The sequence below is a fragment of the Pinus tabuliformis genome, chromosome 2_2 (assembly GCF_031772625.1).
Source record: "Pinus tabuliformis cultivar Carrire ecotype Pingquan chromosome 2_2, CPIR1, whole genome shotgun sequence".
Classification (NCBI taxonomy): Eukaryota; Viridiplantae; Streptophyta; class Pinopsida; order Pinales; family Pinaceae; genus Pinus; species Pinus tabuliformis.
In genome coordinates, this window is record NC_142300.1 from 367,160,685 (window position 1) to 367,177,339 (window position 16,655).

Consider the following 16,655-nt stretch of genomic DNA (forward strand, 5'->3'; position numbering starts at 1 on the left):
CCAATCACTAGCCAAGGTGTCATGTTGTTCTGATACATCTACGTTGACCTTTTGACTTGGGCATTGTAGAGTATTGTCTACCTTATCCTGGGAACTATGGAAAAAGGGAACATCCTGAAGGGAAAGAATATCAGGATATGAAGGAACTTGCAAGTTAACCTACCACCCTTGTGTGAATATTGGGGTCCAATTATTCCAAAGGGCATGGGCTTTCCTTGTAGGAAGCGTCCCTCCAAATCGCCTAGTGCACTCCGATATCAGATTATCAACTTTGTGACAACCTAGACACCTAAAAGGTATCCCCCAATAATCCACCTATTACCTAATTGAGAAGGTTCACCAATAAATATCCAGAGAAGCTGGGAGCCCTTTGGAAAAATTTGCTTCAATAAAAAACCATGCCACTCTCTTGTCCAAGAATCATGTGCATTCTTCATCCATGCAGTAAAGTCTAACAATCTTTTTTGTGATCTCTAAAATCGTCATTTTGGACCATAACTTAAGAGGGAGCCCCTACTAATTTAACCCAAATGTATTTTCTCTTTGGATTCTATTTGATTGGATCTAAGCTAATGAACCATTTTTGCAGAACTAAGACTCATCTTCCTTTCACCCATGGTAAGGCCCGAACCTTTTTTGCATCCTCCTTGAAGTCGCATAAAGTGGAATATGAACCACCCATTTAACAATATGCTTACCTTTGGACTATATCCAACTATTGATGTTCAGTTCTTGTGAACCCACTCCTACATTTGGGATCCTGGCATTTTTATATAATCCCATCAGCCCACCAAAACTCTTTCCTTCAACCTAACAACATTATCCTAGTAAACATCCACGCCCATTATAAGTTTTTGTATTTCCTCTTGTGATTTAACCAGTTTCGCCTTCTTCCTCCAAGAGTGTATGTGAAGATCGATATCATCTTGAGACACATTACCAATGTTTTGATCCATGTACTTTTGGCCCAATGCACCATTGTCCCTTTGCACAAACAATGTTGCAGAGGAGTTTCGTTTACTTGTCGCGAATTCATTTTCAGGAGCAATGGTTATATCTATTAATGCCTTCACGTCATCGAGCCACTCACTGATTGGAAATTGACTTTCCATTGGAACTAAAGAGAAATCCACCACGTATTTGAGGTGGCAAGAACAACCAATGAATCATTGCTAGGAAATGTGTCTCTTTACTGATCCAAGCACTCTATTTAGGAAGTTAGGGTTTTTGGAGGGCCATGCTCACTTATAACCCACCAACCCACCTCTTCATCTAACCGTTGATCATAATATGTATATACCACTCCACTTTAGGTCAGAATCTGAGACTGCCAATTGGTAGAGCCTTTTGAGAATTGGATGGATTAAAATCCGATAGCCAACAAACCAACACTACTGAGAATTAGAACTTCATGTGGCTATTGTGTAGGAGATCTGTTGGTTAAGATGAAAATCTATTTGGTCTGTAGGTTACTTGTAACGACTCCCAATGTTGAAGACAACGTGCCTTAATTAGGGACGTCCCGAGAAATATTGTGCTAAATAGATTTCTATCCTCATGCCCCCCAAATAAAAAATGCCTAGAATTCAAATTTATGGTTGGTAAACAACCAAAGAATGTCGCATTAACTCCCCTTTTTCGTACCTTCCTAAATCTCACACCAACATTCCCTTCAGTCGTCCTCGAGAGGACTCTAGATCCAAGATCAAATCCAATGGGGTAGAGAGTTCCTTTGCAAAGATACTGGGAAATTCAAGATTACTCCCACCGTGGATAAGAAATCCCCTAGAGACTCAGAATTGGGGGCCCACACTGTGTCATGCACAACTCGCTGAACACCAACAACATCTTAGCCAACATAAGTTGCAGCTCAACCTACAACATCCACAGCGTTGTTTAATATTGTCGCGAAGATTTTGATTTGCTCTTACTCCACTGTAACCATGCTTTCTGACTAACACCTTATCAGTAGATCTCCTTACCAGAATGGGGCATTTAAGCTTCTTTGTTGCCTTCTTAATGCCATTTAGCAAGAAAACACAGTGTTGTTTTTCTTCCAAAATATGAAATATCTCTTTTCCTCCTCCACTTTGTCCTTGTATGACCTCTGATCCATATCATCCCTATCAGAGGTTTTCTGAATATCTTCTCAAAATATATGCATATTAACGCCGAAAGTTCGTTTCTCAGCCTTTGCTATTCCTTTATAAATAAGCTTTCTAAAAGAAAGGATACGGTCTCTATCTACCTTGATTAAAAAAAAACATATTGAATTCTTACCATATTTAGCTTTACTCGTGTCCTTCACCATTAGAAAGATAAACATAATAGCTGCAATTAGTAAGTGACATAATCTGGATAATCTCAGTTACCTCTAGGTCGTCCATGAAAGGATTTTATGAAAACACCCGCATGTCCCTTTTCAATCGCTAACTGAGCCTCCATACCTAACTCACATCAGCATCCGGTTGTCTCTATAGGCAATGATCCCCATTCTCACTTACGTCCAAAATGAAGCGGTGTGTTTGGGATCATTGTTTTTGGTACGTGAATTAAAAATGGAAAATAATTCGATGGTTATAAATGCTGCATACGAAATATTTCAGACCTTACCATTCGAAAAAAACGGAGTTGTCTATAATGTGCTTTTTTGGAGATTTCGTTGACGGAATCCGGCGGAAGAAATTGAAGTTAAATCTTGATTTGTTGCAGTTAAAATGGTTTTTTAACTGCGTATTTGGATTCAGCACCTTGAAAAACCCTTAGGACGCTTTGATTGTGCAGAAACTAGCTATCAAACTTGCGATTCCAATAAATTGCTGCCAGATTTTGACTAGAAAAACCCACCGAAAAAACTTCCAAAAAATCACATTATAAGCAACTGCGAAAAAAACTCCCTAATCTATTCGGAAAAGCTCCTTTCTCTATTCGAAAAGTATAATAGTTGATTTAGTTTTTATAATTTCAGTGCATACAAATATTTAATAAATTATCAATTCTTTCCAAATGCCAATGGAAAATATTTTCCAATTAATGAACTGGGTGAGTCGGATCGAGTAAAAGAATTGAACCGTCCAAGTTAGAAGGTTGGAAATGCTTCTTTTATTTATTTTTAAATGTATGCTACTTAAAAAAATAATTAAAAAACTTAAATTAACAAAATAATAGAGTTAATATCTTGTTCTTTTTCAATCTAATAATTATTATTTTGGATCTTTAATAAAGACCACTTCCAAAATAATATCCTTCACCAACCTTCTAACATCACGGATAGTTTTTTTAAGAGTAAATAAAATTTGTTTCTAAATATATGCTTTATTGTAAATTTCTTCAGCGTGATTTTATAATATTTTTATAATGGATAAAATATAATATTTTCTTTTAATAAGATATCTAATTATTTGGATTTTTCACTGTAATATATATATATAAAGATTCTACATCAATTAATTAAACTAGTATAGATCTATTTTAATTATAGATGTACCAATCAGGTAAACTGGTATAGATTTATTTTAATTATAGATTTACTAAAAATACAAAGGGATCAAATCTCATTATATGTTAAAAAAAAAATTAAATGTGAAAGTTGAAAAAAATTACATATTAAAAAATTTAATATCTTTTAGTGTTTGATAAACCCGCACTTTCAATAGATCTATAGTGGTTTTTTGTCTCTTTATATATCATGTATAATTTTAATTGCTGAAATTATAGTTTTTAATAATTTATATTAATAATTAAATAAATTACGCATTTATCTCTTATTAAGAAGTAACAAATTATTTGACTTTTAATTACTATTTCTTTTTTAGTATTGAAATACTTTAATAAATTCAACATTACATATATATACTCTTTCACTCTATATATATACAAATTTTTTTCCTATATATTCAAAAAAATAATTTAAATTTTATATAGAAATATTTATGAAAGAAATTAAAAAAAAAAAATTAATTTAATTATTTTATTTCTATGAAGTTATAAAAAATTATATCATTTAACATAGACATCTAAATGTTATTTATAATTCCAAAAATTAAAAGTTTAATATTTCTAGTATATTTTTTTATAGTTATTGTAATATTAATAATTTAATAAAAAATTAGGTTATTAACAATTTGTAATTTTTAATTAAAAATAATTAAATATATATAATCACTTTTATTTTTATTATAATATTTTTGTTTTTATTATATTAAACATTTTTTTTATTTAAAATATTTAAAAATATATATGAATTCACATAAAATTACACATCCCTTTCTTACTATAAAATTTGCGTGTATACTCAATAAACACATCATTTAATATTTCCAACTAGATAACAAAATTACCATAATATATAACCATATATGTTTTGCACAATTTCCACAACTTCCAAGTGTTTCTCATTAAGTTTTTTAACCCTAAGTTTTACAAGTTTTCTTTATCCAATTTATAAGTTTTACAAGTTTTCTTTATCCAATTTATATATTCCTAAAATTTATGTATCTATGCTTTAATGGTGTGATCTAATTATGTCTTTTATTTCAATGAGTCGTCTTTTTTTATTCCAGTACTAATTATTCGAATATTTTTTCAAGAGCGATTTGAATATTGTAAAGAATAAATATTGCAGAGACTAATAAAACATGGGAAGATTTACGTGATATGAACTTAAAAGTTCACTTAAAGTAATTTGTAATTTGAATTCAGCACAGACTACTACTGCATATTCTACATGACTTGGATCCTATCCATGGTGATACTGCTACTGATCGCGGGGGATCGTATCCATGATGATAGTCCTGATAATTTGAGGGCATATAAATAGTTATGAAATAAAAGATTCGTTTCAAATGCCAACGTAATAATAATAGTATAACGGTTTATTTATTTATTTATTTTTTCAGCATGGAAAAAGGTTAAATTTTTATTAAATTCCATATGCGGAAAAATAGTACATCATAAATTCTTGAATCTGGTGAGATTTGTTGTCCACAGTAATACTTATCATCCAGACTTCATGTTGAGAGGAAAGACCTTTCTTCGATAGAGCATCAACCACTTTGTTATATTCTCTTTCAATATGGCCTATAGAGTAATCCTTTCTGTAGTTCCATATTGTCTCAATCCTGTTCAGCCATCCCCATAAGTTGATGTTTTTTATGACATGTTTAGATCTAATATGATCAATAATCATCTTTGAATCTCCAAATATCTGGAGCCCTCAAATGTCGAGAAAATCACAGAAGGATAGAAGCTCAGCCAGCGCCATAACCTCAGCTTTGTTATTGGATCCAACACCACCATTCCAATATATTTCAATCTGCTGCCCCTCCATAGGAATGATATAAACGCCACAAGCACAGTATCCATGTTGAGCCGCCCCATCAAAATAGGCCCGCGGGACACCTGTGGGTTCCATTGACAGAGCCTTTCTCCCATTTCTATCCCGAGAAAGCTTTGAGAGATTTAGAGTGTTGTATCGATAGAGAATTGATTCAAAAACTGTAGAATGATTATCCATTTTTGAGTTAAATATAGCCGCATTCCGCCATTTCCATATGGCCCATAAGGACAGCAAAGGAATGGACCTCCAATCAATATTCATGTCGCCCCACCATACAAATGCTTCCAAAATGGAGGGGAAAGTGATTCTGTTGATGCCGAAGTGGGAAGCCAATTTCTCTCATATCATCTGTGATAGGGGGCAAAGAAGAAAAATATATAGGTTGTTGTAATGACCCCGTAAAAGCTAGTAATTAGGAAGTTACCATGGTAAGAAATTAGTGTGAACTACTAATTACTTTTTGTTAAAAGATATTTATTTTTTATAAATGAAAGATATTTTTTTGGTGTGCAAATGCTGGCAGTCTCCTAAGGGAGGATTTGGAAAAAGAAACAGTTATGATAACTGAAAAAGAAACTAACCCTCAGCCAGGAAAGGTCCTGGGAGGGAAAATCCCTGGTCTATTGTGACAGAGAGGGGGAGGAAAATCTGTGAGAAAGAACAGAAAGAAAGAAAGAAAGGGTTAAGTCTGGTCAGGACCAGATAACCCTAGCACAACTGTGCAAGTGTCTTGTTGAGGGCTGCAGGCCTGCAAGACAGCTCGGGGGGAGAATCCAAGGTATCACTGGATCTCATGGTTGGGTGGATAAGAGCAAACCTACAAGTTGCAGGTGAAATTCTGGAGCATTGAAATTCATGTGTCTGACAGAACAGGTATGGGTTGTTACCAGATTAGCTTTCTATATTCTGTATACTGGTATATAAAAGAAAGTACAGTGAAGCTTCAGTTTTCTGAGTGATAGTTAACTACTTAGTTAATGGAAGTATTGCATACAGCTCTATGAGTCTATAATGTTATCTGCTTGAATTTGTTAAATGATGAACTAAACGTCATAGCAATGCACGATAACGAAATACAATGTATATTAGCTGAATGAAAGCTGTAAACACAACATAACCTACAGGTCGAATCAATAGGTGATGACTGTAGACGATGCATAACTATCAACAGACAGATAAGTATATTAAACTGTGTATACAAAACATAAGTTATAGACCGATATCGGGAGGCTGTAAGATTATGTGCAATCTACAGACAGAGCCGATACGGGAACGCAGTTAATGCATGAGCCATAAGAATGGAAATACTTTAGCTGTGAGAAAACCCAAGACAAAATAAACGGCATGAATCGCTACATGACTATCTGTAGTCGTATGAGGAGCTTCATAAAAGTTCTTAATAGCTTAACAGTGAACACAGTGATAATACAAGAATGGTTCGTTGGAAAACAACCATGCGAATCTATAACTGGAAGAACGGAACAGTATATATATATATTAAATGACTGTGTATTCACAAAACATAGAAGACAAGATGTGTCGCGTATAATAAGAAAATCCATTGCAGAGATAACTCATCGAAACACAGCACTTAGGGTTTCAATCTACTACACACGTAAACCGGATAGATGTTGATAAACATTGATATCTGCAATAACATATAAATTAACAACATGTGAGACGCTTAAAGCCCAGAACGCTGTGACAACGGTCATCCAACCTCCGTCTCAGGTACGAGAGGGCTGTGTAAACAAGAAGACTGTGTAAACAGAGGGTTTCATTATCACAACTCTATGAGTATTATTAAACCCTCGAGGGGTTAAACCAGTTATTACAAGGCCACGGCTGTAATTTAATAAACAAAAACTTATCAAAAGACCACGGCTGTTACTTAATAAACAAAAACCCCAAACGAATCTGGAGAATGGATTCATATAAAGCACAAACAAATGAATGCTCGACATAACCAAGATAAATGTAAATACGCTCGTGCGTTCAAAGAAAACAATTCATTTATACATATATTCCATGTCCTGAAATAAGAACCCCGCAGGGTATGACAACAGACAGTTCATAATTTAACCTGAGAGCCGAGGATAAATCCTGGTCTCGGTAAACATTCAACAAATCCATGGCGAGTATATAACATCAGAAGAGATAGTAACAGTCTCTGTCTTAAACCAAGTCCGGCCAAGGTTGCCGTGAACTTCTAAAGAAGATTTACAAACTAAACGAAAATCAAATATATGTATATCAACATTTCAGAACCAGATTAGGCACGGCTCCGGCATGAGGAGGCCTGCCGCTCACCCTAACCCGGTTTGACAAAAGAAGGTTAAACCTGAGACAACGGGTGGAAGTTGTCAGGAGGAAAACCCCAGGTCGAAGGAATGAATCTTCATATAAACCTTAACTCCAAATGCACAATGAATCTACCAAACCCTCGTCAGGGAAAATACCTGGTAAGTGCCGGATTCCTTGAATGCCTGGCGCGGAATGGAGGCCAAGAAGTCGGTGCCTGCACAACCAAAACTGGAAGTTAGAATGATACAACCAGAACCTTAACCTGTGGAAAAGACGATACAAGTAAAGAAAAAGAGCCATGTGTAATATCTGAGGCTCAGCGGTGTTACCAGGGTTGACTGAAACGAACCAGCACTGAGAGCAGCAATGACCCGCGGAGCAAAAGTGAGCACCACCAACCGAACAGGTGCAAATGAACCCGAGTCTTGCGGTCCAAGACTTTTATAAACCCCTTAAACCCTGAAGTCATTGTGAGCCCTTAGATCAACTGGGCAGATCCTCACCGTTCGCTCGGATGGGAGTTGGCGCGCTTCAGCAGCGTTCCCTCCAAAGCAATCACATGGGTCAAGTACGAAGACAGCCACCTGGCCAGGGTAGCTGAGACATTAATAGTTCTTCACACCTGGCGCTTGGGTGGAAGTATGGCCAAACAAATGTAACATACAGGCCTTATAACAATATCACAATGCCGTGGATATGTATCATACGGGATCACATATAGTCAAAAGACCTAACACATGTTATAACCCTGTTGCATGTCGGAAACGAGAATTGAACCACTGTTGTATTATAAGCTTTATACATATATTGAACAGTCATCGTGTCATTAAGCGTTATATGTATATATAAAGGGCTAAGGGTTAGCATTACAATTAAATTTTTTTACCGTGGTATATTCCCATGGGGATGTGACAATGTGGTATCAGAGCAGAGGTTTCAGAACTGTGGCCTCTGGAACAGTAAGGTCCAGCTGCATTATATAGTACATGTATGGGGAATAGTGCTAATTGTGTTCTGTTGATTGATTAGGAAAATAAAATAACAGAAAACAGCAGCTCACTACCAGTCAATCATAAAGATGGAGGAGATACCGGGAGCTGACGGCATTCCTCGGAATAATCCAGAACTGTGGGTACAGCTTGATGCAGAGACACGCAGTACTAATCTGGCAATACTGCAAACGGTTCAAGAACTGAAGGATGAGATGGCGCGTCTGCGAGAAGATAACGCACGCTTGACAGTGGAGCAGGAAAGAATATTAAGGAGTCTGTCAGGAAGACAGAATCCGCTATTAGCCAATCCTAGTGCAGAACAGCAAAGAGCAACCGAAGAACGGAATTACGCACCTGAACTCTCTGAGGAGAAGGAAGACCATTCCGACAATGTAGTGGAACAGCAGACTTCCAAGAGGCAGAAAATGGAATTACAAGGAGAATTCCGAAAAATTAAGCCTCCACAGTTTGACGGAGAGCAGGAAGAAGCGGCAGAGGCTTGGTTAATTAATATCAACAAATATTTTCAGCTATACGAGTATGACCAGAATTTGAAGGCGCGATTGGCCATCTTCCAACTACAAGGCAAGGCAACCCTGTGGTGGGAAGAAATCAAAATTGTGAAAGGAGTAAGCGAGCAGAGCATAACCTGGGAAAAATTTCAGAAGTACTTCAAGGAGAGATATTTAACTGAGCGTTTCTATGACGAGAAGGCTCGGGAATTCCACGATTTACGTCTAGGACAGCAGTCCATGGACGAGTTTATTAACCGCTTCACCTCCCTGCTTCGCTATGTACCATATATCAAGGAGGAGAAGGCCAAAGTGCAGCGATTTGTGAGCAGTCTACCAGCGTATATAAGGGAACGTATTGAGTTTGATAATCCCAGGACAATGGATGAGGCGATTCGTAAGGCAAGAATCTGTTATCAGCAAAACAAGCAAAAAGGAGACATCTCAAACAAAAGGTGGAATGAAAGAAAAAGCAACAGAGTTGCTGGTAACAGCAAGGGAAGTCGTGGTAATGGCAGCAAGGTTGCTGGTAAAGGACCTGTTGGCAGGAATATGGCAAAGAGTACTTTTCGGTCTAAACCAAGTGAGAGCAGAATCAGTGAACCGCCTGTCAGATTAGACCTTGAAGGAGGGACCAGACCTCCAGTCCAATGCTGGGGTTGTGGAGGCCCACATTATGTAAAGAATTGCCCTCAGCGTAAAGGGGTGGAGCAGATATCTCAGATCCAAGAAGCGTCAACTGTTGGAGAAGTGGCGCGCAGCATGCCAAAAATTAACGCGGCTTTGGAGGACCGTCAAGCGGAATACCAGCCAAGCATGGTGGAATTCGAAGGTAAAATTTCTAATCTTTCCATAGCTGTTCTTATTGACCCAGGCGCTACTTTAAGTTATATTAGCCCAAAAGTAGTAGAACATTGTAAGCTATCTTCTGAAAGATTTAAGAACCCATGGCTGGTACAGCTAGCCACCGGGGCTAAAAGAAGAGTCTTAGCCAAAATAAATAACTGTCCTTTTAGCATAGCTGGACAGTCAATTATAGCAGACTTGAATGTGCTTCCGTTGGGGTCCTATGACATTCTGATTGGTATGGATTGGCTGGAAAAGCACTGGTCATTGGTGAACTGCAAGACCAAAACCATCTATTATAAGGATGACTCAGGACAGCAGCTAGAATTACAAGGGATTAAACATCCTGTACAGATCCGGCCTATCACTGCCTCCCAGTTGGCTAAATGTCTCAGGAAAAAGTGTCAGATTTACGCTATTCAAGTTGGGTATACAGATCAGAAAAACAAAGTAGCTGCATTAGACAATATCCCAGTGGTGCATGAATTTGTAGATGTATTTCCTGAGGAAGTACCAGGATTACCTCCTAAACGGGATATAGATTTTACTATAGAATTGACACCAGGGGCAGCACCGGTGTCACGAGCACCGTACCGGATGAGTGTACCTGAATTGACAGAATTGAAGATGCAGTTACAAGAGTTGCTGGAAAAGAATTACATCCGCCCCAGCGTGTCACCATGGGGGGCTCCGGTACTATTTGTTAAAAAGAAAGATGGGACTCTCCGTATGTGTATAGACTATCGTCAGCTGAACAAGCTCACGATCAAGAACAAGTATCCCCTGCCTCGGATTGACGAACTCTTCGATCAAGTGAAAGGAGCAAAAGTGTTTTCTAAGATCGATTTGCGATCTGGTTATCATCAAATCCGAATTAAAGAAGAAGACATTGCAAAAACCGCTTTCAGAACACGCTACGGTCATTACGAGTTTGTGGTACTGCCCTTTGGCTTGACCAACGCACCCGCCACCTTTATGTGTTTAATGAACAGCGTGTTTCACCGGTTCCTGGACAAATTTGTACTAATATTCATAGATGACATTCTGATATATTCTCGTTCCCATGAGGAACACAAAGAACATCTCCGGTTGGTGCTGCAAACCCTTCGGGAGCATCAGCTGTATGCCAAATTTAGTAAGTGTGATTTCTTCAAGGAGGAAATCCAATACCTGGGCCATGTGATTACCCAAGAAGGAATAGCAGTAGATCCGGAGAAGATAAGGACTATTATGGAGTGGCCCATACCCAAGGATGTAGCTGATATCAGATCCTTTATGGGATTAGCAGGCTACTATCGAAGGTTTGTGGAAGGGTTCTCAAGAATAGCCTTTCCTATCACGTCCTTGCAGAAAAAGGGAAAGATATTTAAATGGTCAGCAGAGCTTTGATCGATTAAAGCATTTACTCACTACTGCACCCATCTTGAGTATAGCAGATCCTAATAAGGATTACGTGGTGTGCACCGATGCAAGCAAAGAAGGGGTGGGAGGAGTATTAATGCAAGAAGGAAGAGTAGTCGCGTATGAATCAAGGAAACTAAAGGAGCATGAACAGAAATACTCTGCCTATGACTTAGAATTGACAGCGGTGATCCATGCTCTAAAAATGTGGCGACATTACCTCCTGGGGAGGAAATTTCTGTTGTTGACAGATCATCACAGTTTGACCAATTACTTCAGCCAGCCTACCTTGAATGCGAGGCAAGGACGTTGGGCAGATTTCCTAAGTGGCTTCGATTTCGAAATTAAGCATTTAAAGGGCAAAGAGAATCGGGTGGCTGATGCCTTGAGTCGCAAGGTACAGTGTTTGTGCGAACTTTCAGTTAGCAAGTGGCGGACCTCTTTGTTTGAACAAATCAAATCAGCAGCAAATCTGGATGCCGACTACCAGCAGTTAAAACAGCAGGTACAGCAAGCAAATAAGGAGAAACTGCAACAAGGCTTTACCTTGGACAATGCTGGCATGTTATACTTTAACAAGAAATTATATGTACCTGATTCAAATGACCTTAAGTACCTGATTTTGGATGAATTCCATACCAGCCACTATACTGGCCACCCAGGGTACCAAAAGATGATCACGGCGCTAAGGAAAGAATACTTCTGGCCTGGAATGAAGAAGCAAGTGATTGAGTACTTGGCAAAATGCTTAGAGTGTCAGCAGATTAAAGCAGAGCATCAGCATCCAGCCGGGCTGCTGCAACCGTTGCCTATTCCGGAGTGGAAATGGGAAACCATTTCCATGGATTTCATAACAGGTTTGCCTCGAACAAGGAAAAACCATGATTCCATTATGGTAGTGGTGGATAAGCTTAGTAAAGCAGCACACTTCATACCCGTGCAATCCACCTATAAAGCAGTACAAATTGCTCATCTTTTTATGCAAAATGTGTTCAGATTGCATGGACTACCAAAGGTAATTATTTCAGATCGGGATGTAAAGTTTACTTCCACCTTTTGGAGGACATTGTTCGCAGAATTGGGAACCCAGCTAAACTTTAGCACAGCATATCACCCGCAGACCGATGGTCAAACTGAGCGAGTAAATCAAGTGCTGGAAGATATGTTGAGGGCTTATGTGATGATGAAGCCAAATCAATGGGAAGAGTATTTGCACTTGGTGGAATTCGCATATAACAATGGATATCATACCTCGACACAATTAAGCCCTTTTGAGGTCTTGTATGGGCGGAGATGCCGCACACCCTCAAGTTGGGGTGGACCCGAGGATAAGTTGAGTTTGGGTCCGGAAATGCTGAAAGAAATGGAAGACACAGTGAAAAAGGTACGGGCCAATTTAAAGGCTGCACAGGACCGGCAGAAAAGTTTTGCAGACAAGAAAAGAAGGTTTAAGGAATACCAGGTTGGTGACCATGTGTTTGTAAGGATCCAAGCTAGAAGGAGCACATTGCAATGGAGCGGATGCACCAAACTGGCTCCTCGGTACTTTGGTCCTTTTCAGATTTTGGCTAGAGTGGGGCCGGTGGCCTACCAACTCGCTTTGCCAAGCCACATTAGAATTCACAATGTATTTCACGTCTCTGTTCTAAAGAGATATGTATACGATCCCAAACATGTGATCCGTTGGCAAGACGTTCGGGTAAGAATTAACCCCGTTGTTTGGAATGTGACAATATGCTTAACAGAAAACTGATTAAGAATATTGATTGTCTGCAGGTCGAACCGGAAGGCGAGGTTCTGGTCGAGCCACAGAGCATTCTCGACCAGAGAGAAGTGCGGCTGCGGAAACGGGTTATTACCCAAATTAAAGTGCTGTGGCAGCACTATGGGCCTGAGGAAGCTACTTGGGAAGACGAGGAGCTTATGAGAAAAGCGTACCCAAACTTATTTAATGGGAATAGACATCGGGACGATGTCCAATCCCAGGGGGGGAAGATGTAATGACCCCGTAAAAGCTAGTAATTAGGAAGTTACCATGGTAAGAAATTAGTGTGAACTACTAATTACTTTTTGTTAAAAGATATTTATTTTTTATAAATGAAAGATATTTTTTTGGTGTGCAAATGCTGGCAGTCTCCTAAGGGAGGATTTGGAAAAAGAAACAGTTATGATAACTGAAAAAGAAACTAACCCTCAGCCAGGAAAGGTCCTGGGAGGGAAAATCCCTGGTCTGTTGTGACAGAGAGGGGGAGGAAAATCTGTGAGAAAGAACAGAAAGAAAGAAAGAAAGGGTTAAGTCTGGTGAGGACCAGATAACCCTAGCACAAACTGTGCAAGTGTCTTGTTGAGGGCTGCAGGCCTGCAGGACAGCTCGGGGGGAGAATCCAAGTTATCACTGGATCTCATGGTTGGGTGGATAAGAGCAAACCTACAAGTTGCAGGTGAAATTCTGGAGCATTGAAACTCAGGTGTCTGACAGAACAGGTATGGCTGTTACCAAACTTGGCTTTCTATATTCTGTATACTGGTAGATGAAAGAAAGTACAGTGAAGCTTCAGTTTTCTGAATGATGCTTAAATACTTAGTTAATGGAAGTCTTACATACGGCTCTGTGAGTCTATAATGTTATCTGCTTGAATTTGTTAAATGATGAACTAAACGTCATAGCAATGCACGATAACGAAATAAAATGTATATTAGCTGAATGAAAGCTGTAAACACAACATAAGCTACAGGTCGAATCAATAGGTGATGACTGTAGACGATGCATAACTATCAACAGACAGATAAGTATATTAAACTGTGTATACAAAACATAAGTTATAGACCGATATCGGGAGGCTGTAAGATTATGTGCAATCTACAGACAGAGCCGATACGGGAACGCAGTTAATGCATGAGCCATAAGAATGGAAATACTTTAGCTGTGAGAAAACCCAAGACAAAATAAACGGCATGAATCGCTACATGACTATCTGTAGTCGTATGAGGAGCTTCATAAAAGTTCTTAATAGCTTAACAGTGAACACAGTGATAATACAAGAATGGTTCGTTGGAAAACAACCATGTGAATCTATAACTGGAAGAACGGAACAGTATATATATATATTAAATGACTGTGTATTCACGAAACATAGAAGACAAGATGTGTCGCGTATAATAAGAAAATCCATTGCAGAGATAACTCATCGAAACACAGCACTTAGGGTTTCAATCTACTACACACGTAAACCGGATAGATGTTGATAAACATTGATATCTGCAATAACATATAAATTAACAACATGTGAGACGCTTAAAGCCCAGAACGCTGTGACAGCGGTCATCCAACCTCCGTCTCAGGTACGAGAGGGCTGTGTAAACAAGAAGACTGTGTAAACAGAGGGTTTCATTATCACAACTCTATGAGTATTATTAAACCCTCGAGGGGTTAAACCAGTTATTACAAGGCCACGGCTGTAATTTAATAAACAAAAACTTATCAAAAGACCACGGCTGTTACTTAATAAACAAAAACCCCAAACGAATCTGGAGAATGGATTCATATAAAGCACAGACAAATGAATGCTCGACATAACCAAGATAAATGTAAATACGCTCGTGCGTTCAAAGAAAACAATTCATTTATACATATATTCCATGTCCTGAAAAGAGAACCCCGCAGGGTATGACAACAGACAGTTCATAATTTAACCTGAGAGCCGAGGATAAATCCTGGTCTCGGTAGACATTCAACAAATCCATGGCGAGTATATAACATCAGAAGAGATGGTAACAGTCTCTGTCTTAAACCAAGTCCGGCCAAGGTTGCCGTGAACTTCTAAAGAAGATTTACAAACTAAACGAAAATCAAATATATGTATATCAACATTTCAGAACCAGATTAGGCACGGCTCCGGCATGAGGAGGCCTGCCGCTCACCCTAACCCGGTTTGACAAAAGAAGGTTAAACCTAAGACAACGGGTGGAAGTTGTCAGGAGGAAAACCCCAGGTCGAAGGAATGAATCTTCATATAAACGTTAACTCCAAATGCACAATGAATCTACCAAACCCTCGTCAGGGAAAATACCTGGTAAGTGCCGGATTCCTTGAATGCCTGGCGCGGAATGGAGGCCAAGAAGCCGGTGCCTGCACAACCAAAACTGGAAGTTAGAATGATACAACCAGAACCTTAACCTGTGGAAAAGACGATACAAGTAAAGAAAATGAGCCATGTGTAATAGCTGAGGCTCGGCGGTGTTACCAGGGTTGACTGAAACGAACCAGCACTGAGAGCAGCAATGACCCGCGGAGCAGAAGTGAGCACCACCAACCGAACAGGTGCAAATGAACCCGAGTCTTGCGGTCCAAGACTTTTATAAACCCCTTAAACCCTGAAGTCATTGTGAGCCCTTAGATCAACTGGGCAGATCCTCACCGTTCGCTCGGATGGGAGTTGGCGCGCTTCAGCAGCGTTCCCTCCAAAGCAATCACATGGGTCAAGTACGAAGACAGCCACCTGGCCAGGGTAGCTGAGACATTAATAGTTCTTCACACCTGGCGCTTGGGTGGAAGTATGGCCAAACAAATGTAACATACAGGCCTTATAACAATATCACAATGCCGTGGATATGTATCATACGGGATCACATATAGTCAAAAGACCTAACACATGTTATAACCCTGCTGCATGTCGGAAACGAGAATTGAACCACTGTTGTATTATAAGCTTTATACATATATTGAACAGTCATCGTGTCATTAAGCGTTATATGTATATATAAAGGGCTAAGGGTTAGCATTACAATTAAATTTTTTTACCGTGGTATATTCCCATGGGGATGTGACAGTTGTTCTCAATATTTGATCTGTATAGGGGACAAATCAATTCTGTTTTTGAAGATTTTCCATGTAAAATTTTTGTTGTAAAAGACTAACCAAACAAATAATATGATCTTAAGGGGGCACCCGGTTTTCCATAGAGAGTGGGGGAAGATATGAGTCCGCTGTTTACAGTTTATTTACTTTCTATAATGCATAAAATTACCTAAGAAAGTATTCGTTTCAAATGCCGACGGAATAATGAATTGGGGAGAGTCGTATGGAGTGAAGGAATTGAACAGTTGGAATTGGAAAGTTTGAAATGGTTGTTTCATTTATTTATGTATCTGTATTAAAAGAATAGTTAGAAATTTTGAATTAACAAAATAATAAAAAGTTAATATCTTGTATTTTTTTTCAATCTAATAATTATTATTTTGAATCTTAAAAAAACAATTTCG

General features: G+C 38.7%; 1 long non-coding RNA gene across 2 annotated transcripts; it reads right to left on the bottom strand.

Moving 5' to 3' along the window:
* Window positions 1-8,021: 8,021 nt before the first annotated feature.
* LOC149192759 (uncharacterized) lies at window positions 8,022-15,962 on the bottom strand. Of its 2 annotated transcripts, none has more exons than XR_016254908.1 (3): window positions 15,638-15,962; window positions 15,464-15,522; window positions 8,022-8,226 (listed from the first exon to the last, which is right to left on the bottom strand). It is a non-coding gene; the product is annotated as an uncharacterized LOC149192759 (long non-coding RNA). The 2 variants fall into 2 exon arrangements; XR_016254907.1 differs by lacking the exon at window positions 8,022-8,226 and adding an exon at window positions 15,171-15,345.
* Between the last annotated feature and the right edge of the window lie 693 nt (window positions 15,963-16,655).